At 40.2% G+C, this 27,801-nt stretch overlaps 1 protein-coding gene across 2 annotated transcripts in view; it reads right to left on the reverse strand.

Annotated features, from left to right (window-relative positions):
• Window positions 1-27,801, reverse strand: part of NPY5R (neuropeptide Y receptor Y5) — a 235,923-nt gene that overhangs the window by 149,107 nt on the left and 59,015 nt on the right. Inside the window, exons 2-3 of one of the 2 annotated variants that reach the window (XM_044297368.1) lie at window positions 17,826-17,960; window positions 15,924-16,039 (exon numbers count right to left, since the gene is read on the reverse strand). The gene's annotated coding sequence lies outside the window, so the exon portion shown is untranslated. The remainder of the gene's footprint in view (window positions 1-15,923; window positions 16,040-17,825; window positions 17,961-27,801) is intronic. The other variant, XM_044297286.1, reaches the window with a different exon arrangement.

Raw genomic sequence — 27,801 nt, forward strand, 5'->3', positions numbered from 1 at the left:
TATGCCATCATGATTAAGACTTTGTGTCGAAAAACAAAGTGCATCTATGGCTGAAGTATCTGTAATATCTTTTAACGTCTGTAATAAAGGTGAATTTTATTGATGACCGACTAGTGCTGGAAATCTTATTTTTAGGTGACACCAAATTTACATTGTTATACAAGTTGTACACTGACTACTTTGCATTGTATCAAAGTGTCATATCTTTAGTGTTGTCCCATGAAAAGATATAATGAAATATTTACACAAATGTGAGGGGTGTACACACTTTTATGAGATATTGTAAGTATGATTGATTGATTGATTTATTAATTTTTTACACCATGTTATGTATATCAGATGCTGCGATTATGTATGAACATGGCATTGGAGGGGTACAATGATGATGGGGGGGAGAGTTGGGGCAGAGCAATCGCCACTCCCTGTCATTGCACCCACTACTTACAACAAAATGTGCTTCATGACAAAGTAATCCGTCACAAAGCAATTATTTTTTTTATTCGGCGAAGCAGCCAAATCAAAATTTTCTAATCGCCAATCTCTAATAAGGATCTTTTAAAGGTCAGTGCAGTGATGTTTGGTTTGAGGGCCTGTATTCGAGGAAATATATAGAGGAAAGATTCAGGGAAAGCTAAAGTCAAGGTCAGGTAACTATCTGGTTTCCTTGCTTATTTTCATTAGTATGCTTCATTACCTGATTGCCATCATCCTCATCCTTTTGCTTCAATACCTGATGACATCTCTTTCATCCATTTCTGTCATTAACTATTTACTATCATTATTTGGTTCCTGGCTTTTGTGTGTTTTACATCTGCATATTAGTTACCTGCCAGTGTGGATATTTGTTTTATAATATTTTCCCTGAACATGTTATACAGTTCATCCCTACTGTAAGGCCTAGGGGTATCTGAGTTTCGGAGCTACTGGAAGAGGGCTGCTATAGGCAATGTCCAGTTCTACAGACAGAAATCATTGGGCCCCATAGCAAGATTCTGAATGGGTTCCTACTTACTTCGCCCACTAACAACCACTGGCCCATCACACCACCTGCCCTGGCTCCTCCCCTGCCATACCCCCAGCAGTGGCAGCCGTGTAGGCATCAGGAGCGACGGGGGTGCCGGGGAGCGGTGTACGCATTAGGCTACTTTCATACTTGCGTTTCTATTTTACGGTATTGAGATCTGTCATAGGGTCTCAATACCTGGAAAAAAACGCTTCAGTTTGACCCCATTCATTGTCTGAGGGTACTTTCCACTATAAGAAGCAAACAGGCACAGCTAATAGGGGGGGGGGGGGCTATGGTGGTGCTGGCACAATAGTATACCAGTGCCAACATAGCCTCCCTTGAACTGTGTCTGCTCTTCTGTGTGCCAACAGGCCCCCTTATGAACTGTGCCTGAGTGCTGCTCATACTGAATACTGCCCCCAGATGTGCATGTTCTGGGTAAAAGACAGCCCCCCAACCCATGAACTTTTAATTTAAAGTTGCAGTGCACTGCAGCTGTGCTCCCTTACTGTGCACTGTAGCTTGCTGTCTGTGTGGCAGAGCAGCAGGCAGACCATGGCAGATCTTTACATTGAGCCTGGAGGTTCGGACCAGGTTGTCCTCTTTAGTCCAGAATTATTTCAGTAGAAACAAATGGTGAGCAGAGTGTGCTCCACAAGCTGTGCTTCCCGCTCCCTGTGATGAGCTACATCCTCCTGCGCCCTCCTCTTTCTGGGTGTCTGGCTTTGTTGACAGCACATGTCCTCTTCGTGAACCTCTCATTGTCACATGAGATAAGAGACGATCTTTCATCATCTCTTCGCTCTGGTAAAGCTGATGCTTGCAAATTATGTCCCTCCTCCTGGGTCTGATCTGCATCATTTTTCAGTGGTCCAACGTGACAGTCTAATTCTCAGCTAAGTCAGATCTATAGGAATTAACCCTCTGAACATTATTATTATTTTAATCTGTTGGCCTGGCAGAGACAATAGGAAAAGCTTCGGCTGGTTTCTAGGGGTGAAACTGTCACACTGTCACAGTCAGGTCAGGCAGCAGCAGAAGCAGTTGCCTGCTAAAGTTTCCCTGCTGGGCGCTCTAGGCAGAGTGAGGGCTGCAACTGTAACTGCTGGCAGAACAGGAAGGGAGGGGGCCCACTGTCATTGTCCAAAGTCCAAAACTGTGGAAATCGAGGTATTTATCAACAGTTGGGCTGGGGTTAACCTGATTGATGGACAGTTTGTTCGTATTCATGGGTTGACTACTAGTGCACTAGAGAAAAGCATTTCTGTCTTTGCAATTGATTCTGAACCTCTAACCAAAAAATGTCTGTCGCAGGTGGTAAATGACATCCATTTAAGAGTGTGTGATTTCCATCAGAAATCTGTCTTGTGTTATGTGTTGGAGGATCTGCCTGCTCCGATGGTTTGGGGCTTACCATGGTTAAGCAAACAAAACTCTACCATCGATTGGCAAGCGAGACAGACTCTCGATTGGAGTGATTTTTGCATGGACAACTGTCTTAATGCATTTTTCTCTGTGGTCACCACTAAAACTGTACCCTCGTTCATTTCCGAATTTTCTGATGTGTTTTCTGAGAGTGTAACCAGGAGTTTCCCCCGCATCGGGAGTATAATTGTCCTATCAATCTTATTCCTGGAGCTAAACTGCCCAAATCTTTCGGAGCCTGAAAGAAAGGCTATGCGAGAGTACATCACCAAGAGCTTGCAAAGGGTCATGTCAGGCCATCAGAATGTCGAGTGGCTGCTGGGTTGTTCTTTATAAAAATAAAAAAATGATGGTACCCTAAGACCATGTCTGGACTTCCGTGAGCTCAACTGCATTTCCGTCCGTGATCCTAACCCCCTTCTTTTGATTCTGGATTTGTTTAGTCAGATTGTCGGTGCCAAGGTGTTCTCTAAATTGGATCTGAGGGGAACATATAATCTGGTAAGGATCAAGGAGGGGGATGAGTGGAAGACCACATTTAATATTGATGAGGGTCATTTTGAAAACCTGGTCATGCCCTTTGGGTTAAACAACACTCCAGTGGTTTTTCCACACTTTATCAATGACATCTTTCATCACGTGGTGGGGAGATTTGTTGTATATCTGGATGACATACTAATTTATTCTCCAGACATGGAGACTTATAAGGATCATGTGAGATAGATTTTACACATCCTAAGAGAGAATAAATTGTATGCGAAGATGGAAAAATTTATTTTTGCTGTTCAGGAAGTGCAATTCCTGGGTTACCTGCTCTCAAACTCAGGTTTTTGTATGGATCCCAAAAAAGTCAGTGTGGTGTTGGACTGGGATCGACCTGGAAATCTGAAAGCGCTTATGCGTTTTTTGGAATTCACCAACTACTACCGTAAGTTCATCTTGAACTATTCAACTGTGGTTAAACCTTTAACAGACATGACTAGGAAGGGGGTAGATTTCTATGTTTGGTGGGAGGCGGCATTACAAGCCTTTTCTGCTGTGAAGGAATCTTTTTATTGAGCCCCTATTCTGGTGCAACCGGACGTGTCTCAGCCATTCATTGTAGAGGTTGACGCATTCGAGGTAGGGGTGGGTTTTTCTCTAAAAAACTCTTGACTGCTGAAAGAAATTATGACGTGGGTAATAGGGAATTGCTGGCCATTAAGTTGACTTTTGAAGAATGGCGCCATTGTTTAGAAGGAGCAATTCATCCTATTACGGTAATTACTGATCACAAAAATCTGTCTTACCTTGAGTCGGCTAAACGATTGAATCCGAGGCAGGCCAGATGGTGGCTGTTTTTCACCAGATTTAACTAAATTGACACCTACCGCCCTGGGGTTAAGAATGTCAAGGCGGATGCTTTGTCGCACAGCTTTCCTGGGGAAGGGGGGTGATTCTAAAGATCCTAGTCCTACTTTGTCTGAAGGGGTAGTCATATCTGCCCTATATCCTGATCTTGAGACTATGGTGTTGGAGGCCCAAGAGGATGCACCGGACTCTTGTCCTCCAGGGAAATTGTTTGTTTCTTCAGACTTACGCCATAAGGCATTTGAGGAACATCACTGTACTGTCTTGGCTGGACACCCTAGGAGTAAATCCACTGTCGATCTCATCTCGTGCAGATTTTGGTTGCTGAGGCTGCGTAAGTGTGTTGAGGACTATGTGTCAGCCTGTTGTACCTGTGCTCATGCTAAGATGACACATACTCGGCCTTCTGGATCACTTCTTCCGTTAACCATCCTGTCCAGACCTTGGACGCATTTGTCCATGGACTTTATCACGGATTTACCTAATTTTTTTGGGAAAAAACGTGATCCTGGTGGTAGTTGATCGGTTTAGCAAAATGGTGCATTTTATAGCATTGCCAGCTCTACCTAATGCCAAGACTCTTGCATAGGTGTTTGTCGATAACAACGTGAAACAACATGGCATTCCCTCTGATGTGGTGTCTGATTCTGTACTCGACTGGCAGTACAATTGTCCTTTTCTTCGGCTTTTAATCCTCAGTTGAACGGACAGACAGAGCGCACCAATCAGAATCTGGAGACTTACTTGAGATGTTTTGTTTCGGAGAACCAGAACCAAAATTCAAAATAACCTGAAAAATATGGGCAACAGGTATAAGCGTGTGGCTGACAGGAGACGTATGAATGGTATGGACCTGAGAGTGTGTGATTCTGTGTGTCTGTCCACAAGAAACATTAAGCTTAAGGTACCTTCTTGGAAATTGGGCCCAAGATTTATTGGTCCATATAAGATCACTGCCATTGTTAACCCTGCAGCCTTCCATCTTGAACTTCCTCAGGCTTTGAAAATTCATAACGTATTTCAAAGTCGTTGTTGAAGAAATGTGTCAAACCTGTTGAGCCATCCTCCTTGCCTCCTGCTCCTGTAATGGTGGGCAGTAATTTAGAATTTCAAATCAGCAGGATTGTGGACTCCCGAGTTCTCCGTAGATCCCTCCAGTATCTCATCCACTGGAAGGGTTACGAACCAGAGGAGAGGATGTGGGTTCCAGTGGCGGATGTTAATGCGATTCGTCTGGTGAAGGCCTTTCACAAAGCCCATCCTGATAAGGTTGGTTCTGGGTGCCCGGAGGTCACCCATACAAGGGGGGTACTGTTACGGTCCCCCTGGTGACTGATGTCAGGAAATCACAGAGATTGGCTGAGCGTGAAGAAATCTAACAGCCTCCTTTCCATTTATTCAGTGTTGATAGGGTTAATGACCACTTCCTTTTTCTCAGCTGTTGCTCAGCTGTCATCACTTCTACCGTTTATAGTCTGACCCCACCCTTCTGACTATGCGGTAGATAGCTTTGTTTGGGTTTGGCTGAGTTGGAGTGAGTTTGTCTCTGGTGTTCCTAATCATCTGTCTCTACTGAAGTTAAGTGTTTTGTTTGTTTGGGTTTGTTATATTCCCTGTTGTTTGTATCTGAGCCTGAGACAGAGACTTCCATTCGTCCATCTTTGGAGGAATGGGTTGTCTCTGGTCCTAACCTTTTCCAGGACCTTATAGGGATATAAAGGCCTAGGTATACTGCATATGAATATTTCTACCTTCTAGGCCTATTCATATTGATAGATAGCTAGGGCCCGGATTAGGGTTGTCTAGGAGGTGACCTGTTTCTTCCCTAGTTTCCAGGCCCAGTTACTGTTCCCCTTCCCTCCTGTGTTCAGTGTGGAGTTTCCCCCACACTGATCGTGACACCCGCACACCTACCTGAACAGAGGGAAAGCAGGGCCCGGGACGGAAGACATGTGGGCCGCCTCAATGCCCGATATAACTATAATACACATATAGGGGTGGGGACTTCCATGCAATCTGGGCCCCCACCCCTGCCACGGGCCCCATAGCAGCTGCGTGGTCTGCCTATATGGGCTGTACGCCACTGTCTACAGACCTGTAAATAGCTAAGGTTGTTACATACATCCAACCATATTAATGGTAAATATAATTAAACAGGACGCAACACTCTAAAAGAAAATTCTGTTCAAATTAAAAATTTAAACTATTAATTAATTTATAAACATTAACTACATAATATACCACACAGTCACAAAAAAGATTAAACTAAACTAAAGTAATCTGCCTAAATTTTTTCTCAACTCAGTTTCTTCAAGCATTTTCTCTCCATAATTATGAGGGCAGTGATCTTCATTGAGAAGCTACTGTGCTCTGTTAACAACAGTTCATTAGATATAGCTTTACATTAGCCACATGGACCATAGGAACCTGGTTTCTGGAGTTGACTCATTGAATTCTATGAAACAGTGTTCTAAACATTATCAGTCACAAGTCCAGAAGTTTCTCTGAAGAGGGAAGGTTAGCTGTAGTTATATTAACAGGTATTTGTTGTCTGTCTCCACATTTATATTTAGAGATGAGCACATTTTTTAAAAGCTTCGATTCGCCGGTTCTCAGAATTTTTGGGGAAAAATTTGGCTCTATCTGAATATATTTGCGGCAAATGACATTAAAAACCATCTATTTCCTGGATGCTGAGAGCCTTTTTAGTGGTTTAGAACACTGTGCCTTGTAGTAACATGCATAGGGAGTCTGCTTTGGTAGTGTAATAATACTGCAAGTCTGTATGACATGCAGATGACAGGCGTCACTCTTAGAATCACTGCACACTTCCCTTATTAGGGGAGTCACCTAGCCAAAACTGACCAAATAACTCAAGTATGAACTCAACCTTACAGGTCGATGTTAGTGCCAAGAGGAAGCACACTCCTTTTACACCGTCGCCAGCTAATTCCACGTGGATGTTATCTATTAAACGCTTATACAAGTATAGCCCCCCCCGACAGAGTGGAGAGGATGTCAGCAGTAAGTTTGTGTTGACGTCACTCAGGGGCGTACATAAAAATCACTGGGCCCCATAGCAAGAATCTAAATTGAGCCCCCATTCCCCTTTTATAGCCCCTCCCACTACCGATTCCAGGCCTCTCCCTTTGTTCCATATTTTTGCTGCTGCGTTTTATAATTTATGCCATCAGGGCCGGATTGGGATTACAAAACAGCCCTGGCACACAAAAGAGCTATAATAGATGCAGTGTGTACAGATGTATAGTATATACAGCAGTGTACTGATATGTGAGGTACGGGGTATAATATATGCAGTGTGTACAGATGTATAGTATATACAGTAGTGTAATATGTGAGGTACGAGGTATAATAGATGCAGTGTGTACAGGTGTATAGTAAATACAGCAGTTTAAGACAGCTCGTACCTCACATATCAGTACACTGCTGTATATACAATATATCTGTACACACTTCATCTATTATACCTCATACCTAACATATCAGTACACTGCTGTATATACTATGTATCTGTACACACTGCATCTATTATACCTCATACCTCACATATCAGTACACTGCTGTATATACTATATATCTGTATGCACTGAATCTATTATACCTCGTACCTCACATATCAGTACACTGCTGTATATACTATATATCTGTACACACTGCATCTATTACACCTCGTACCTCACATATCAGTGCACTGCGGTATATACTATATATCTGTACATATTGCATCTATAATACTGTGTAATATATGCAGTGTGTATATATATATATATATATATATATATATATATATATACACACAAACACACACAGAGCAGTGTATAGATGTGAGACAGAAATGTGTGGTCAGTTATTCATTATAGTCACTGTGTGTGGGAGGTACATGATGTAGTGGAACGGTAACTGTCTGAAGTACTATACATGATAGAGCAATGAGTTAAAACAGGGCATGGGGGGGAAATGACGAGAAGTCGAGTACCTGCTCTTACCTCTCTATTCCAATCTGTATGGATCAATGCAGAGCTGCTTGTGAAATTCTAATACTTGCTGTTAGGGGTTGAAGGACTTGTGATGATGTCATCACAGGTCCTGGCAGATGTACCTTTCAAACCTAGGAACTACACCATTTTTGGTGAAGTTCCTATGCTAGATTCTGCAGGACCTGTGATGTTGAAGATGATGTCATCACATGTCCTGGCAGATGCACTGTTCTAACCTGGGAACTACACTTTACACTGTGCAGTTCCCTTACAGGACCTGTGATAACATCATCAAAGGTCCATTAGCTTTAGAAAGATAGACAGGAGCAATTAGGGGGCGGGGCCTCTCCTCCACTTCAGGCCCCTCTTTCTCACGGTCCCCATAGCAGCTGTGTGGTCTGCCTATATGGTAGGTACGCCACTGATGGTGATTAATTTGCCCTTCTTCTGATCCATCAGAACAATCTGTATTGCTAATGCCCAAAAAAAAAAAAACAAGACTGGATCTAAAAGAGAGATGACACGTGAAAGGAATATTTGCATGTCTTCTGTATTTTGTACCCATTTCTGCTTTTGGCGACCAAATCATAAGCCAATTCTGATGGGACCATACAGGCCTTACAGCTGCAACACAAACAGGATCTGTTATGCATCTCAATTTTCCTTCCTTCTGACAGATCAGAAGAAGGGTCAAACAAATGAAGATGTCAGCCAGGCCCAAAGTCAAAATAATGGCCCAGTCATGATGTTGGGATGGTAGGAATAGCATGAGGAGACCACAGAGTGGCACAATTACAGGGTATAAAGGTTGTGGCAGCATCAGGAGGCCACATAGTGTCACAATGACAGAGTCTGGAGGTGGCTGCATCAGAAGTAGTAGCATCAGGAGAAAGCCACCGAGTGGCAAAATGACAGAGCCTGAAGTTTTCAGCAGTGTGAGGAGGCCTCAACTTTATAAAGTGTTGCTTAAAACACGATTTAATAATACACATTCTCCGGCACAAAAGGCTTGGCAAATTAATTGTCTGTGAATTTCCCTCGAAGATTGAAATAATATCTAAATTTTATAATATTTATCAACTTTTGGTTCAATTTAATATTCAATATTTAATAGTGTTGCCTAAGACAGGAGAGAATCCACCAGTCTTCTGTTTATTCAACGACGTGGTTACGATGGAAAAAGCATTCCAAAAAACAATTTCTCTCCACCTGGAGACTAATCCTGTCAAGATTGATGCAATTGCGGTATCGGCTGCTCGTCAACCCAGATACTTCTGGGGGAACCTGCCTGGCATGAACAGGCCTCTAGTAGCTACAGACAATGAGAATACAAAGCGTCAATATAGCTTTGAGGCCGGAAGAGTCACGAAGTTCATCAAGATACGTCACTAAAGATTTTACCGCATATATCTGCAGCGCTGAACGCTGAATACATTTTTTTTTCTGACCAAAATACGTCCTAAAAAGTTTTACCACATATAACTTCGACCGAAATAAGTCAATAAAGATTTTATAATGGATCAATAAAGATTTTATAATGGAGCACGGAGATGGAGAGGGTCTTCGTATTCCCCCTGCACTATACAGACGTCTCAGAAATGAACCGCTGCTCCTGACAGCAGCTCCTGGGAAGGTCATGGAGCGTCTCGGTCATCCGGCATCTATTCGCCCCTCTGAAGGATTATTCTGAAAGTGTGTAGAAGCCACACAGGGCCCCCACGCTGCTGATTTATCATGGAGATATCATGGAGATTTTACCGCATATAACTGCAGCTCTGACCACTGAATAAATTTAGTTTTTTAATACTTAATACTTAAATAAAGATTAACCACCACCGACGTGAGCTGAGAATGTATTTTTCTTTTTGTACTGAAATAGGCCACTAAACGCTTCCAACACAAAGAACCGCAGAAGTGAACTGAGAATATATTTTTCTTTTTGTACTGAAATACAAAATAACACATATAACCGCCGCACTGACTGACTGCTACAGCCGCTACTTCCGTGAACCCCTGCACCAATACTTCCCAGGCAGGTAGGCTGCTGCAAAGCAGGTGGTCTACCACTGGCACATGTGGCTCCCGACCTCCCACTGCTGCTATCCTGCTGACTCACTGCTGCCACCCTGCTGACTCCCAGCCATGCTTTTTAAAGACATATAACAGCCGCCGACATGAACTGTGAATGTATTTTTCTTTTTGTACTGAAATACAAAATAACACATATAACTGCCGCACTGCCCGACTGCTACTTCCACTACTTCCATGAACCCCTGCACCACTACTTCCTGGGTAGATAGGCTGTTGCGAAGCAGGTGGTTTACCCTGGGCACGTTTGGCTCCTGACCTCCCACTGCTGCCACCCTGCTGACTCCAAGCCATGCTTTCAACACATATAACCACCTGCGTGAACTGAGAATATATTTTTCTTTTTGTACTGAAATAGGCCACTAAACGCTTTTGCCACAAATAAGTGCATCAGTAAAGTGCGTATATATTTTTTTCTTTCTTTACACTTTCAACACATGTTACTGCAGAAGTGAACTGAGAATATATTTTTCTTTTTACTGAAATAGGCCACTTAACGCTTTTAGCAGAAATAAATGCACAATTCAAGTGCGTATATTTTTTCTTTTTGTACTGAAATAGGCCAGTAAACACTTTTAGCAGAAATAAATGCACCAGTGAAGTGTGTATAATTTTTTCTTTCTGTACTGAAATAGGCCAGAAACCCTTTTGCCACAAATAACTGCACCAGTGAAGTGCTTATATTTTTTTCTTTCTATAATGAAATAGGCCACTAAATCCTTTTGCCACAAATAACTGCATCAGTGAAGTGCGTATATTTTTTCTTTCTATAATGAAATAGGCCACTGAACCCTTTTACCACAAAAAACTGCATCAGTGAAGTGCGTATATGTTTTTCTTTCTGTACGCTTTCAACACATATAACTGCAGAAGTGAACTGCGTATATATTTATCTTTGAAAAGATATAAGCCACTAAAGGCTTTTCAACATAGCAATTGCACCCCAAGAACAAATTGCTGGAATAACAGAGCTGTATAATGGCTATTTGGATCCCAAATAATCTTTCCCTGCACTTGTAAATCGCTTTTCTAGCACTGTCACAAGCGCCTTCTGACGTCTCTTTCTGCACTAAGATACTGTGAAATGATTCCTCTCTATCCTTTCCCTGCACTTGTAAATCTTTTTTTATTTATTTTTTTTAACACTCAGGTTTTTCAAATTTCTGTCCCTAGCGCCTTCTCATGTCTGTCCCTGTACTCAGAACATTTGAAAATGTCTGACTTTAAGATGGCTTATTTATATTTATAGAGCTGTGACATCACAGGGGTGGCTGGCTGCTGATTGGCTGCATGCATGGCATTATGGGTCAGCCCGTCTTCCCAGAGTTCCTTGCCCCATGTCCTCACAGGTGTAGCCGCCATTTTAGGAAAAATTGCGATTCGTATCCACAAAGTGCGAGGAAATTTGCAGAGCAAAATGGTGGATGATAGACCATTAGATCCACTTGTATGCGGACATACCTTGGCACAATGACACAACCAGAATGAATATAGGAGTAGCCTCTTTATTGGAACTTCTAGAAAAAGACAATCTGTTTTTGAGACTAGTCTCATTTCTCAAGTCTAAAATACAGTCAGGTCCATAAATATTGGGACATCGCCACAATTCTAACATGTCTGGCTCTATACCCCACCACAATGTATTTGAAATGAAACAAACAAAATGTGCTTTAACTGCAGACTGTCAGCTTTAATTTGAGGGTATTTACATCCAAATCAGGTGAACGATGTAGAAATTACAACAGTTTGCAAATGTGCCTCCCACTTGTTAAGGGACCAAAAGTAATGGGACAATTGGCTTCTCAGCTGTTCCATGGCCAGGTGTGTGGTATTCCCTCATTATCCCAATTACAATGAGCAGATAAAAGGACCAGAGCTCATTTCAAGTGTGCTATTTGCATTTGGAATCTGTTGCTGTCAACTCTTAAGATGAGATCCAAAAAGCTGTCACTATCAGTGAAGCAAGCCATCATTAGGCTGAATAAACAAAACAAACCGATCAGAGAGATAGCAAAAACATTAGGCGTGGCCAAAACAACCTTTTGGAACATTCTTAAAAAGAAGGAACCCACCGGTGAGCTCAGCAACACCAAAAGACTCGGAAGACCATGGAAAACAACTGTGGTGGATGACTGAAGAATTCTTTCCCTGGTGAAGAAAACACCCTTCACAACAGTTGGCCAGATCAAGAACACTCTCCAGAAGGTAGGTGTATGTGTGTCAAAGTCAACAATCAAGAGAAGACTTTACCAGAGTGAATACAGAGGGTTCACCACAAGATGTAAACCATTGGTGAGCCTCAAAAACAGGAAGGCCAGATTAGAGTTTGTCAAACGACATCTATAAAAGCCTTCACAGTTCTGGAACAACACTCTCTGGACAGATGAGACCAAGATCAACTTGTACCAGAGTGATGGGAAGAGAAGAGTATGGAGAAGTAAAAGAACTGCTCATGATCCTAAGCATACCACCTCATCACTGAAGCATGGTGGTGGTAGTGTCATGGCGTGGGCATGTATGGCTGCCAATGGAACTGGTTCTCTTGTATTTATTGATGATGTGACTGCTGACAAAAGCAGCAGGATGAATTCTAAAGTGTTTTGGGCAATATTATCTGCTCATATTCAGCCAAATGCTTCAGTACTCATTGGACGCCGCTTCACAGTGCAGATGGACAATGACCCAAAGCATACTGCAAAAGCAACCAAAGAGTTTTTTAAGGGAAAGAAGTTCAATGTTATGCAATGGCCAAGTCAATCACCTGACCTGAATCCGATTGAGCATGCATTTCACTTGCTGAAGACAAAACTGAAGGGAAAATGCCCCAAGAACAAGTAGGAACTGAAGAAAGTTGCAGTAGATGCCTGGTAGAGCACCACCAGCGATAAAATCTAGCGTCTTGTGATGTTTATGCATTCCAGATTTCAGGCTGTAATTGACTGCAAAGGATTTGCAACCAAGTATTAAAAAGTGAAAGTTTGATTTATGATTATTATTCTGTCCCATTACTTTTGCTCCCTTAATAAGTGGGGGGCACATATGCAAACTGTTGTAATTCTTACACAGTTCACCTGATTTGGATGTAAATACACTCAAATTAAAGCTGACATTGTGGTGATGTATAGAGCCAAAAGTTTTAGAATTGTGTTGATTTCCCAATATTTATGGACCTGGCTGTATATATGACTGAAAAAATTTACATATCAATATGCAAACATTTTCAAAGTAATAAATCGTAACTGCCTTGTTAACTATATGATAAAAAAATTATTATTCAATGAAAAGATTTTTGTTGATAATTATAATTAAACGGGTTTTCCCATGGCTAATGTAAAAAATGAAAATCAGATATCATATAGTGCATGACTGCCTCTTTCTAACAAAGCTAGAATCAGTATTGTACCTCACATGGATCCAGAGATCTATGCTAGATTTATATCAAGCTGGCAAATCAAGGGGAGTATATTTTTCTGATGCAGCTCTCTACCTATCACAACTCAGAAGGCAATTGAAGAATGACACTGAGCATGTGTGGCCATCTCAGTGAGCCTACAAAGAAATAAGAAAAAAAAAAGCAGATGGCTCTATACAGATACATTTTATTGAATAACTTAGTTGCTATGCTACATTTCAAATAAAATGCAATTACAAAAGTATTGAGTTCCAGGTGGTGGTTTAAAAATTGTAGAATGTTTTTCATGGGACAACCCCTATATTCAATTAATAAATACACAATTAGATAAATAAATTGTGAACACTACAAATACTTTATTCCACATAAAAATGACTACCCCTGATACAATATACATATGTAGATGCTCAAATCCAAGACCATAGAATATATAAAATTCTAGAATTCTAATTCTAACAAATTCTGTACAAAATTCGAGTCAAGAGTTGTATTTAAGATTAAAAAATTTAATGGTAGATGTCATGAATGTGGGATGAAGAGATAAATAAGTGGACTGTAGTGGGTTAGCAAAATTAGTTTGTTCAAGGAGAATAACGATAAAGAACGATAAAACATTGCAAGTAATACAGTTGTATATATGTGAATCCACTTGGAATAGCATAGTAAGGCTTTGCATCAGGATTTAAGTATATTTAGATATATATTGGTGATAAAAAGCGAGATCATACCACTTTTTTGTGGAGCCATAGAAGGGATGATAATAAGCTGTGTGTTCACAATAATCATTATATGGATGGTATGACTGTGCCCCAATATAGTGTTGCTGTGTGAAGGACATACATCAGAAGCTAGGATTGCTGTCCTGCACAAGAGAGCTGGTGAGTGCTCTGCCGGTGTGCTGACAAACCGAGACACATTACCCATTACTGTCCACCTATTTATCTCTTCATCCCACATTTATGACATCTACCATTACATACACACATGCACAAAAATGTTGGTACCCTTCCGTTAAACAAAATAAAAAACACAATGGTCACTGAAATAACTTGAAACTGACAAAAGTAAAAATAAATACAAATTTACTGAAAATCAACTAATGAAAATCAGACATTGCTCTGGCCAGGGCAAAAAGGATGGTACTCTTAACTTAATCAAGCAATTTCTGTAACTCTCAATGAGACTTCTGCACCTGTCCACAGGTATTTTGGCCCTCTCCTCATGAACAAACCTCTCCAGCAATCTCAAGTTTGAAGGGTGCCTTCTCCAGAATGCCTTGATAGTCTTGTGATTTAATTGTACCCTGCATAGATTCAAGACAACCTGTGCCAGATGCAGCAAAGCAGCCCAAAAACACAACCGAGCACCTTCTATGTTTCACAATAGGTACAATGTTTTTTTTCTTTGTATGCTTCATTTTTGCATCTGTGAACATAGAGGTTATGTGACTTGCTAAAAAGCTCTGTTTTTGTCTTATCTGTCCAAAGGACATTTTCCCAGAAGCTTTGTGGCTTGTCAATATGCATTTGGCAAATTCCAGTTTTGCATTTTTATGATTAATTTAAGCAGTGGTTTCCTCTCCAATCTCTTTCTACACTGATGTACCTTGACCTTGGATTTCACCTCTAACCTTTTTGGAAGTTGTTCTGGGCTCTTTGGTTACCATTCATATTATCCAACTCTTCAATTTGTCATCAATTTTCCTCTTGTGGACATATCCAGAGAGGTTGGCTACAGTCCTATAGACCATAAATGTCTGAATAATATGTGTAACTGTAGTAATAGGAACATTCAGCTATTTGGAGATGGTCTTATAACAGTTACTTTTAACAGACTGATTACAAGTTTGAAGACATCTGTGAGAAGCATGAATGAACCAGTTTGGACCGAACCGGGTTTGGTCCAAACTTTATGTTTTGGACAGCAAATGAACCAGAATATTTTCAGGTAAGTTTCGGTCAAACCAACTAAAACGGCATGTAGCACCATTTTAGTGCATTTGTTGGCTGTGAATGAGAGTGGTTGGGTGTTACAGTGTCTGCAAGGAAACGATCTTAGGGAGTCAGGGAGAGTCAGAAATTAATCAAGCTTATTGCCAGGGAGATTTAAGTGAAAGGATAGGATTCCAAAGAAGAATTATGTGTGTGTTTTGTTTAGAATAGGGACAAGCAGGGCAGCTGACAAACAGGGAAAGAGAAGACAGGAGCTGTGGCTGGCTGTGCCTACTTTCAGAAGTGCAGGTGCTGCATTGCAGACCTCAAAAGCAGCTACCTGCAAGCAAATACTTTCATTTTTCCGCCAGTTCTCATAAAAATCCTTTTTTGTGGGGTTTAACTTTGCTAAGCAGCATATATACATATAATTGTCCTTTTATGTATATTCAGTTTCCACAGGGTTGCAATTAATTTTAATTTTTTGGGGGGGTTTAATTTAAATAATCTGCATATATACAGTACATGATTATTGTTGCAATACCCAAGGTGTGTCAGAAATCTACCTTTGTGTATTAAGGTGAAATTGAGTGTCAAACCTCAATTGTCCATTTATGAATATTCATTTTTCATATGGTTGCAATTAAATCTCATTGGGGGGAGTTAAATTTAATTAAGCTTCATATATATGTGATTACTGCATCAATACCTACATTTTCTCACTCTTTTGGCTGATTCCGATGAATAGACCTCGCCTTGCTGGAGGTGCCCCATCTTGCCACTGTTGCAGTCTGTCTGCATCAATACCCAAGGTGCAGCCACAATCTACCTGTGTGTATTAAGGTGAAATTGAGCATCAAGTCCTTTTGCATATTCAGTTTCCACACTGTTGCAATTTTTTTTTTTGGGAGGAGGTTTAATTAAGCTGCATATATACTTGATTACTGCATCAATATTAACATTTTCACACTCCTCCGGCTGATTCCAATAAAGAGACGTTGTCTTGCTACTCTTGCTCTCTGTCTGCCTACCATCATGTTCTGTACAACTGCTGTTGCGGCCTACATCATGCCACTTATGCCACTTTCCAACCATCATGTTATGTATGGCTGCTGCTGCACCCTGTATAATACCTATTGCCAATCAGCTGCTACTGCCACCTCTACAATGGCACCACTGCCATCATGCCACTGCTGCAACCTGCTGACCATCATCTTCTATAAGGCTGCTGCTGCCTTTCTGCCAAGATATACCACATGGATGTTCCGGCAGATGCCGCCTCAACTGCTGCTGCTCCTCACTGCTATTCCCCTACTGCTACCATCATTAACGCAAAGCATCTACTGCCACTATTACTACTACTTTTACTATTGCTACTACTATTTATAGACAGCCTTGTATGTTCCATGCCATACTGCTCCTGTTGCCGCCAGTATTGCAGCTGCATGTCTCTATATCCACACTGTACCCTTTCCACATCCACACTGCACTTCTGCTGCTCCCAATTAAAAGGGATACATTTTTTTATTCTGACAATCAACACTTGTGTGTGTAGTACGGGCAGACATTCTGACCCTGTCAAGGCATTATTTATGGGCACTTGTTCCGAATCCACTCTTTTATTTATTTATTTTTATCCCATAACACAGTGTGTGTTTAAACATCATCTGCCCCCGATAAGGGACAATTTTTGGAAGCTTTGGAATATGAAAAAGCAGAACATGTGCCGGCATGGTGTGTTTTTAAACACACTGTATGTTAACACCATCAAACGTGCGTGTCAGTCACTCAGGTATCATTTATTATTGCGGTCATTGCATTCCAGAGCTTCCGGAGGGGGGAGAAGGCTAGAACGTTTGACTTGAACCAATTTGGGTTCAAATCAAACTCAAAAACCAGAACAGAAAAGAATCTTGACTGGTTTGCTAATCTCTAATCTATGATGCTTAGTTTAACATGTCCTATAGACAAATTATTTTCAATCTTTTCTAGGGTTACCATCATTTTGTCCAGAACAGTTTCATTAGTTAGTTTTTTTTAATTATTCTGTTAAACCACAATTCTAAAGACATGTCTGATTTTCATTTGCTGATTTTCAGTAGATTTTTATTTATTATTTTTGTCAGTTTCTAAATATTTCAGCGACTATTGTGTATTTTGGACATTCAAATACATGATATAATATTGGATTTGAGCATCTACATGTGTCTATTGTAACACGAGTGGTCATGGGTTCTTCTCGTTCATTTTTTTTTTCATTTTTATATGACAAATTACCAACAATTTTTTTAATTTATCATATTATATATTTGTATAGTTGTATTTTATTTCATGAACTTGATAACAAGGCAGTAACAAATAGATCTGTTTTTCTCAGCCAGAACAGTACCATGCACAATCTATACTTTTTTGCTTTGAAAATGTTTACATATCGACAGGACCGGGACAAGGTATTTTTGTGCCCTAGGAAGACCAGGCAAATTGCACCCCACCCCCTCCCATCGTTCCTCAAATCATTTTCAAGTGAACTTACTTCCTAATAAAGGGATTTCAAAACATTTAAAAACAAAAAATAGTGAGGGGCATACATAACACTTGTAAATCTATTAACTCACTGGTGATGTCTCCACTTTTTTGAGTTGTTCACTTTCCTTTTCTTCTCCATGCAATCCAAACCATCATGAAGATTTCTCCTAAAGGCTCCAGAGTTCATTGAGCAGGCATCTTTATCTAGGGATGTGCAGACGCCACTGCCATATAAAAAGACATCAGGATTAATAAATGGCACACTGTGGATGGGGCCTCTAGCATTATTTGCATGTTACACCACTGACTTTAGCTTATTGCTTCTAAAGTAAACAAACCTCCTCTCCAGCTAACCATTTTAACATTGCCATCCTGTAGTTTCCACCAATACTGTCTGCTGCTGCACCGTGTACCCACATTACTGTACTGACAGTGCTGCCCAATGCCCCGAAATACTGTACTGTCAAAATAAAATTGCCTAAGGATGTATGGACAGACCTAATTATAGGCTCTAAAGCAAACAGGCATCATACCAGACCCCAAAATAGATTCAAACCCCAGACCAGAATTCAAAATTAATTGGATTTTTCAGCAAAGTCGTTTTATAACTGGGTCTGGGACAGGGTTTTGGAAACACAGAGACCAGTGAGGACGCAGGAAGGACAGCAGCGGGGAAAAGAAAGACATCAATAATTATTATTTTATAACATTCTAACCAGTCCTTAAAAATAATACAGATTAAGTAATACAGACCCAGGGTGAGACCCCAAAATAAATAAAGACCTCCAGATAATCCCCAAACTTAGTAGACTTTGGCTAGGCCCCCAAATCAATCCAGACCTCAGAGAAGCCATTAAAGTCTTACCGATCCAAGATTAGACCCCAAATCAGCTCCAAATTCATTCGGATCCCAGATCCAAATGCAAATTTATGTCCCAAGTTATACCAGTACACGTCCTCCCAGTTATTCCAATACACATCTCCCGTTATACCATTACAGACATCTCCCCAGTTATACCAGTACCCATAGTGATACCAGTATCTGTACTTACAAATTAGACAGAGCCCTATATATCCAAGAAGTACCACAAATAAACAGAACACCTATATATTTTCCTGGCCATATATAACCCCAATAATAAAGTAATACCTTTTCAAATACCAATCATTAAACGTTTATTAGTTTTAAATATTACACAAATAACCTATACATTAAAAAAAAACATTAAGAGGTTAGAAAACAGATATATGGACTGCAGTTGAGGACTTGCTTTTTTTAGTATATGTTATATTATATGAACCATAGGATGATAGATGGATAGATAGATAGACTATAAATACCATGATGTAATTATGTGTGTAATATATATATCTATCTATATATATATATATATATATATAGCAGAAAAGGAGATTTGGCGGCACCAGTCTGTTGGCTCAGGTGCTGTGTCCAAAGGAATGAGCTTTCCACCTTGTAATATATGCAGAGAATCGGACAGCACTCCAAGACTTGAAAAAAGTAGAAATCTTTATTCACCCATGTGAAAAATAATTGCAACGTTTCAGCTCACAATCGAGCCTTTCTCAAGCTTGAGAAAGGCTCGATTGTGAGCTGAAACGTTGCAATTATTTTTCACATGGGTGAATAAAGATTTCTACTTTTTTCAAGTCTTGGAGTGCTGTCCGATTCTCTGCATATATATATATATATATATATATATATATATAAACAGTACAGACCAAAAGTTTGAACACACCTTCTCAGTCAAAGAGTTTTCTTTATTTTTATGACTATGAAAATTGTAGATTCACACTGAAGGTATCAAAACTATGAATTAACACATGTGGAATTATATACATAACAAAAAAGTGTGAAACAACAGAAAATATGTCATATTCTAGGTTCTTCAAAGTAGCCACCTTTTGCTTTGATTACTGCTTTGCACACTCTTGGCATTCACTTGATGAGCTTCAAGAGGTAGTCACCTGAAATGGTCTTCCAACAGTCTTGAAGGAGTTCCCAGAGATGCTTAGCACTTGTTGGCCCTTTTGCCTTCACTCTGCGGTCCAGCTCACCCCAAACCATCTCGATTGGGTTCAGGTCCGGTGACTGTGGAGGCCAGGTCATCTGGCGCAGCACCCCATCACTCTCCTTCATGGCCAAATAGCCCTTACACAGCCTGGAGGTGTGTTTGGGGTCATTGTCCTGTTGAAAAATAAATGATGGTCCAACTAAAATGCAAACCGGATGGAATAGCATGCCGCTGAAAGATGCTGTGGTAGCCATGCTGGTTCAGTATGCCTTCAATTTTGAATAAATCCCCAACAGTGTCACCAGCAAAGCACCCCCACACCATCACACCTCCCCCTCCATGCTTCACGATGGGAACCAGGCATGTAGAGTCCATCCGTTCACCTTTTCTGCGTCGCACAAAGACACGGTGGTTGGAACCAAATATCTCAAATTTGGACTCATCAGACCAAAGCACAGATTTCCACTGGTCTAATGTCCATTCCTTGTGTTCTTTAGCCCAAACAAGTCTCTTCTGCTTGTTGCCTGTCCTTAGCAGTGGTTTCCTAGCAGATATTCTACCATGGAGGCCTGATTCACACAGTCTCCTATGTGTCTGCTGCTCGAACTCTGTGTGGCATTGACCTGGTCTCTAATCTGAGCTGCTGTTAACCTGCGATTTCTGAGGCTGGTGACTCCTAACTTATCCTCCGCAGCAGAGGTGACTCTTGGTCTTCCTTTCCTGGGGCGGTCTGCATGTGAGACAGTTTCTTTGTAGCATTTGATGGTTTTTGTGACTGCACTTGGGGACACTTTCAAAGTTTTCCCAATTTTTGGGACTGACTGACCTTCATTTCTTAAAGTAATAATGGCCACTCATTTTTCTTTACTTAGCTGCTTTTTTCTTCCCATAATACAAATTCTAACAGTCTATTCAGTAGGACTATCAGCTGTGTATCCACCTGACTTCTCCACAAGGCAACTGATGGTCCCAACCCCATTTATAAGGCAAGAAATCACACTTCTTAAACCTGACAGGGCACACCTGTGAAGTGAAAACCATTTCAGGTGACTACCTCTTGAAGCTCATCAAGAGAATGCCAAGAGTGTGCAAAGCAGTAATTAAACCAAAAGGTGGCTACTTTGAAGAACCTAGAATATGACATATTTTCAGTTGTTTCACACTTTTTTGTTATGTATATAATTCCACATGTGTTAATTCACAGTTTTGATGCCTTCAGTGTGAATCTACAATTCCCATAGTCATGAAAATAAAGAAAACTCTTTGAATGAGAAGGTGTGTCCAAACTTTTGGTCTGTACTGTATATATATATATATATATATATATATATATATATATAAAGTCCTGCCCATAATTATTCATACCCCTGGCAAATTTTGACTTAAAGTTACTTTTATTCAACCAGCAAGTAGATTTTTGACGGGAAATGATAAAGGTGTCTCCCAAAAGATAATAAGAAGATGTACAAGAGGCATTATTGTGGAAAAAAATAATTTCTCAGCTTTTATTTACATTTGAGCAAAAAGTGTCCAGTCCGAAAATATTCATACCCTTCTCAATAATCATTAGAAAAGCCTTCATTGGCTATACAGCAATCAGTAGTGTCAGTAGTCCAGCGGCCACACTGAAAACCAGTCGATGAGAAGGTACATCCATATCTCCCTAGTCTCCGTCCCGATCGTCTCCTAGCAACCGTGCGTGAAAATCACACCGCATCCGCACTTGCTTGCGGATGCTTGCGATTTTCACGCAACCCCATTCATTTCTATGGGGCCTGCGTTACGTAAAAAACGCACAAAATAGAGCATGCTGCGATTTTTACGCAACGCATAAGTGATGCGTGAAAATCCCCGCTCATGTGAACAGCCTCAATAGAAATGAATGGGTCAGGATTCAGTGCGGGTGCAATGCGTTCAATTCACGCATCGCATCCGCGTGGAATACTCGCCCGTGTGAAATGGGCCTTAGGGTCGGTGTTTTCAAGCTTTTTTGCAATCTGCTTCTGCTCACTAACATTATTTAATGGTGTTTTTCCCCTATAAAGGAGATGGCTAAATGCCTAAAAAAAAACTAGTTTCAGCATGCAGCGTTTATTTATTTATTTTTTTAAGCAAGAACTACAAGAGGCTTGTGTGTCCTGAATTTTATATTTCCCTTGGATTTTCACCTAACATCTGATGCAGGTTTTGTTTTTTGTTTTTTAGCAAAAAGCACAAAAATCGTACTCACAAACAAAATGCCACAAAAATACAAAGTTCTTAAAAACATCACTAAAATCCTATGTGTGACTCCATCCTGAGTAAGTTAATTTTAATATACTTAGGTAAACGAAATGAAGACAACTCCAAAGCAGTCAACCAGGTTAATGAGTTAACTGGTTGCTATGGGAGATTTCGGTTTTTACATGCACTAGTTTTGGCACATTAGCTGGTTGTATGTCCATATTTACAGGGTATTTGGACTTTTTTGTGGTTCATTTTATGCACAATTTGTATTCAGAGTCATCAGCAAGTAATGAAACAAGGATATTTGTAGATAGAGCAAATTCCTTCAGTGCATTTGGGTTATATGCAGAATGCTACATTTATGTTATCATACAAGCAATCATTCTGTTGTGTTAAAGGCTACCCAATAATAAGTGATAGGAAACTATACATAAATATCAGCTTGTCTTTTCTAAAAGGATAAATATCCTACAGTACTGTGCCTCTGGAAATATTATTGCAGGAAATAAATTAGGTGTTCAAATTGTTTTTGACATTTTTTAGAAAAAATTGGCTTTTACTGTCTTCTCATAACAAGTCAGCAAACACATTTTGTTATTTTCCAGCTGTAATAAACCAGCAGATTTACCATTCTCCAATCTGAGAGCTTTCCTTTAGCACCGTATAATACATGAGCTACTTATAATAAAGCAAACACAAACCGACAGATGACAGTGTGCTGATTTAAAGGAGAATGTGCCCAACATATTTAATGCTTCTACTGCTTTATTAGTCCACTACCAGTATATGTGCATAGTTTTTTTTAGTTTTTTTATTCTATTTTTATATTTTCAGTTCTCATCTCACATCTTAACTATTCGGAGGCAGACGGGGAACTTAAAGTGGCCCTGAAAAAAATAAAAATAAAATAAAAATAAAAGTGTCCCAATGTTTTAGGCACGTCCAAATTGACTGATGGTGGGGCAACTGTAGTACGCAGGGCCAACACAAGTAGGAATGGACAAAAGAAATAGGCGGTGGCAGCAATAGTATAATGCAGCACAAAATATCGCCATAGCAGAACCAAATTCACAGTGCAGAACAGAAAAATGCTGCTGACCTCACTGCAGTATTCAAATTTATCGCCATCCTAAGGCTAGCAGTCCGGAGCATAAGTACCTGATGCTCCTAGCATTAATTAATACTGATCTTTAGTGATGAGCGAAGCAAGCTTCGGATGCTACTTCCGAAGTCACTTCATTCAAAACTTCTGATTAATAATGTATAGAGATCAGTCTCTGTACAGTATTAAAATGTATGGCTCGATGAGCCGAAGTTAGTTATTCGCAAAGTCACGTGTGAATTTATTGAACAACTTCTTTAGTTGATTTTTAAAGCGGAAAACCACTCTAAAACTTGAAACTGAACTTTGCTTCGGTTCCGAGGTACCAGTCGGAACCAAAGGCGAGTTCTGTTTCAAGTGGGTATGGGTTGACCCTGAGCATTAGTGCAATGGGAAATTACCCTGTAAGGGCTATGGCCAGTCTTTCCGTGTAACCATTTTTAATTCATGATAGCATCTATACAAAGCAAACAATGCTAAGGTACTATAGAAAATACACAATTCTCATGTAGCATTACAAATACATGTAAAATAGGTCAAAGGATCACACACACTGAAAAAGTGAGACACAAGATCATTAAATACAATTACACCATTTTAGATTACAAATACATACTGTAAATAAAAATTAAATAAGTAGTATAATGTATCCATTAATATGACTGCTAATTAGTCCAGCGGCCACACTGAAAACCAGTCGATGAGAAGGTACATCCATATCTCCCTCCCTGTGAGGATACTATTGCTCTGTATTTTACACTGTGAGACCTTTTGCCTATGATATACATTTAAATGTTCCTCCCATCAGACTGGTTTCCTTTGTGGCTGTTGGATTGGTTAGTTATATTATCTGACACATTATACTGTAACTTTTTGCTATGTTGTAACATTTATTTAGACATTAATGACCTAATTGTATTTATTGATTTTGTGCATTCACTTTTGTGCATAATTTGCTGCTGTATTTTACAGTGTGGTAAAGTGCACGGTAGTGGTGGGGGTGTACATCTCGGTCCTCACCCCTAGTCAACTACAGGTATTCACCTGGCCTGATGTGAGGCCAGCTGGAATAATCACTGAGGGATAAATGAATCCTCAGTGTGTGAGAGTGGGGAGGAAATTTAAAAGGAAGCCTGCAGAGGTTCTGTGTGGTCCCAGCCATGAGGGTTGGGGGGGTACAAGACTGAAAAAGCCTGAATTATTGTGGGGCTAACAACGCAAGTATAAAAGAGGTGTCGCACGGTCAGAGTCGGGAGGACTCTTGGACCATATCCCCCCAAGGTATTGCATGGTCACCGTCAGGAGGACCAAGACCCCAATGGGCTGCATTGGTCACGACTAGGTAGCTGCCTGACTGCATGCCAAATACCACAGTGTGAAAACTGAGCTAGTTGCGAGTTAGAGAAAACCTCTGTATAGTGAGCGCCTAGCCGGGCAAAGATTTCTTGTTTTGTGTTGATGTAACACATTGTGATGTGAAGCTGCAACTTCATTGTGCCAAGTGATGCCAAACTTGGAAGTGTGATGTGATGTATGACAAATAAAGCACTGTTTGAGCTTATAAAAAACTGTTTGATGAGAAGTCTGTCATTGCCGACCCCCTGTGAGAGAGCAATCCCTTACAGCAGGTTTCTTTCTATATTTGGCCTTATAAAGATTTGTATATTTTCAATGATTTTTGCACTGCTCTCTGCATTTTCTATCTTTATAAACATTTGGTGTACACCTTACTTTGGTTGGCTCAGTTCCTTTGCATAGGTGTAACAGCCTTCTCAAACAGTCTTTTATATGCAGCCGCTTTCTTCATCTAAAGCAGGTTTATTCTTTATTCCACCACAAAAACATTATGAAAATTGTTATCTCAAAAAAAGGGCAAAGAAATCTAAATTTTAAATGTCAAACTTACACTGAACAAATACAAAGTAATTAATACATGTTGCTTTAATTCATTAAAAGACAGTAAATGCACGGAAAATTCACAAACATCTACCCCTCCCTATATATTTTGTGTCATATTGCAATAAATCTAAGAAACATAAAGATTTATTCTATATGTGTGCCAGGAGATCTGCCATTTTGATCTCCTCTTTCTGAATCTTCTATGCTTGGCTCTAAACTAGTGATGACCCCCTGTCACATACCGGCAGGACAGGTAGTGGATCCTCTGGACCAGAGAGGCGATGGCGCGGGTTGTACTAAAGGACCGGTTCTAAGCAGTTACTGGTCTTCACCAGAGCCCGCCGCAAGGCGGGATGGATTTGCTGCGGCGGTAACTACCAGGTCGTGTCCCCTAGTAACAACTCGACCTCTCTGGCAGCTGATAAGGCATGGTACACAGGGAGAAGGCAAGAGCGTAGTCGGACGTAGCAGAGGTCAGGGCAGGAGGCAAGGTTCAAAGGCGAGTAGACGGTAGCAACGGGTTCGGCAACAGGCAAGGCAAACTAACACAGTGGAACGCTTTCTCTGAGGCACAAGGCACAAAGATCCGGCAAGAAGCTGTGGGAGGAGAAGGTATAAATGGGCAGTGCACAGGTGCAGCCTAATTAAGTCAGCACTGCCTCTCACAAACCTTAACCCTTAATAACCACTTTGGACCAGGCACCAATCACTGGTGCACTGGCCCTTTGAATCTAAGAGTCCAGGCGCGCGTGCGCCCTAGAGAGCGAGGACGCACACGCCGAGACACTGGAGTGCTGCCTGGGGGCATACGCTGTGAGCGCTCCGAGGCCAGCAGGGGACCCGGAGCACTCAGCGTAACACCCCCAAACCAAAGCCACACACTTTCAGCCATCAGGTATATTCACTGTAGAATTTTTGTTTCAGGAACATGGAAAAATATCCTTTAGACTGGCAACAGATGGCCAAGTGTTTCTTCTGTTCTATCTTACAGTCATGAGTGACCAAGGTTTACTTATGTACATGGGGGGCAACAACTAGTCCATCTGGTCTGATAAAACTACTCGGGTCACTTACTTGGGGAACAGATAGCACCAAAATTCTATATGGACAGATGGCTAGCCAATGCAGACAGTGTGGTTCCTAAACATTGCTGTCAACCAAGTACACCCCTTTATGATAATGGGATTCCTTAATGTCAGTGGCCTCTTTCAGCAGGATAGGGTGAACAGTCATAAGCAAAAAAGTGTTTAAAAATGGTTTGAGAAACATGGTGCTGTGAAAAAGTATTTGCCCCCATTTCCAATTTCTTTATTTTTTTCTGAGTTCTCACACTTGAATGCTTTAGTTCATCTAATTGTCTTTCATATTAGAAAAGATAACCCAAGTGAACACAAAGTAGGGAATTTATCTTGGGGGGCATTTTTAAAGTCAATATTACTACAGTTTTTATGCCACTTACCTTTCTAGAGTGACGTTTCAACATTTATCTGACTTTTTAATTTCCTTAATTTGGCCTACACCTCAGTAACATAGCTAAACAAACCCACTTTCAAATCTGTAGTAAGTGGTAAAAAAAAAAAAAAAGTCTCAACTCATTGCACAAGAAAGGCCAACAATTCATCAAAGCCCTCCTTTGTGACTTTTTGAAGTCATAATTCTGAAGTAAAGGGCTTGATAACCACCATTTCTTTCCCTCAAATGTTTTAAAAGGTTGATTTCATTTAATGAAGAAGAAATGCTGTTCAGCCCTACCCAGGGTCGGAACTACCAGCCTGAGTAGCAGAGGATCATCTGGTGGGCCCATGCTCAAATGCCATAGTGTGCCCCAAAGATTTGGAGGCAATCACTTGCCATTAGGGTGTATTTCTTTTATTCAAAACTTATTAAACTTTGTTGATGATATACAGGGTGGCTAGAAGAATAATTTCCTCTGGTGGGCCCTGGGACCCCCAGTCCAACCCTGGCCACAGCTAGGCCTATGTTAAAAAGTATTTGCCTCCTTAGCTAATAAAACAGTTAGCCAAATTCAAATGACAATAGGGTTCAATTTCACTAGCCACACCCAAGCATGATTTGTTTTTAAATTATATTTACTGAACATAATTATGGGCACAGCCATGTTTCCTGAACTGTTTCTTCAGGATAATGCCAGTTTTCACCTTAAAAGGGTTTTCCGAGATTTTAATATTGATGACCTATAGTCAGACCTTAGTGGTAAATTTGGGTCAATATATTTCACATTCACTCCAAAATGTACAGAAAGTTTGGAAAAGTTAGCATTTTGCAAAATTTGTTTTTTTTTTCTGCTTTAAAGACAGATAGTGATACCTCACAAAAATATTAACATTCACCATATGTTTACTTTACTTTGGCATCATTTAGTAGTTTTTTTTTTCAGAATGTTAGAAGGCTTAGAAGTAATTTTAGAAGTAATATTTAAAATTTTCATGAAAATTTTCAAAACTGACTTTTTACATAATAAAAAAAATCATAAATGATCCAATTTTAGAATATATATACCCCTTAAATTATTTAAAACTGATTTGAGAAATGTGTTAACCCTTTAAGTGTTCTACAGGAATTAAAGCAAAATGGAGGTGAAATTTAAAAAATATTATTTCTTTTTTCATTTTCCATTTTAATCAATTTTTCCTGTAACACAGCAAGGGTTAAGAGCAAAACAAACCTCAAAATGGCATTTCACTGATTCTAAAGTTTACTGAAACAAACCATAACTGTTCATAAACTGTTGTATGGGCACACAGCAGGGCTGGGAGGAGTAACATTTGGCTTTTGAAGTGCTGA

Source organism: Bufo gargarizans, chromosome 1 (assembly GCF_014858855.1).
Source record: "Bufo gargarizans isolate SCDJY-AF-19 chromosome 1, ASM1485885v1, whole genome shotgun sequence".
Classification (NCBI taxonomy): domain Eukaryota; kingdom Metazoa; phylum Chordata; class Amphibia; order Anura; family Bufonidae; genus Bufo; species Bufo gargarizans.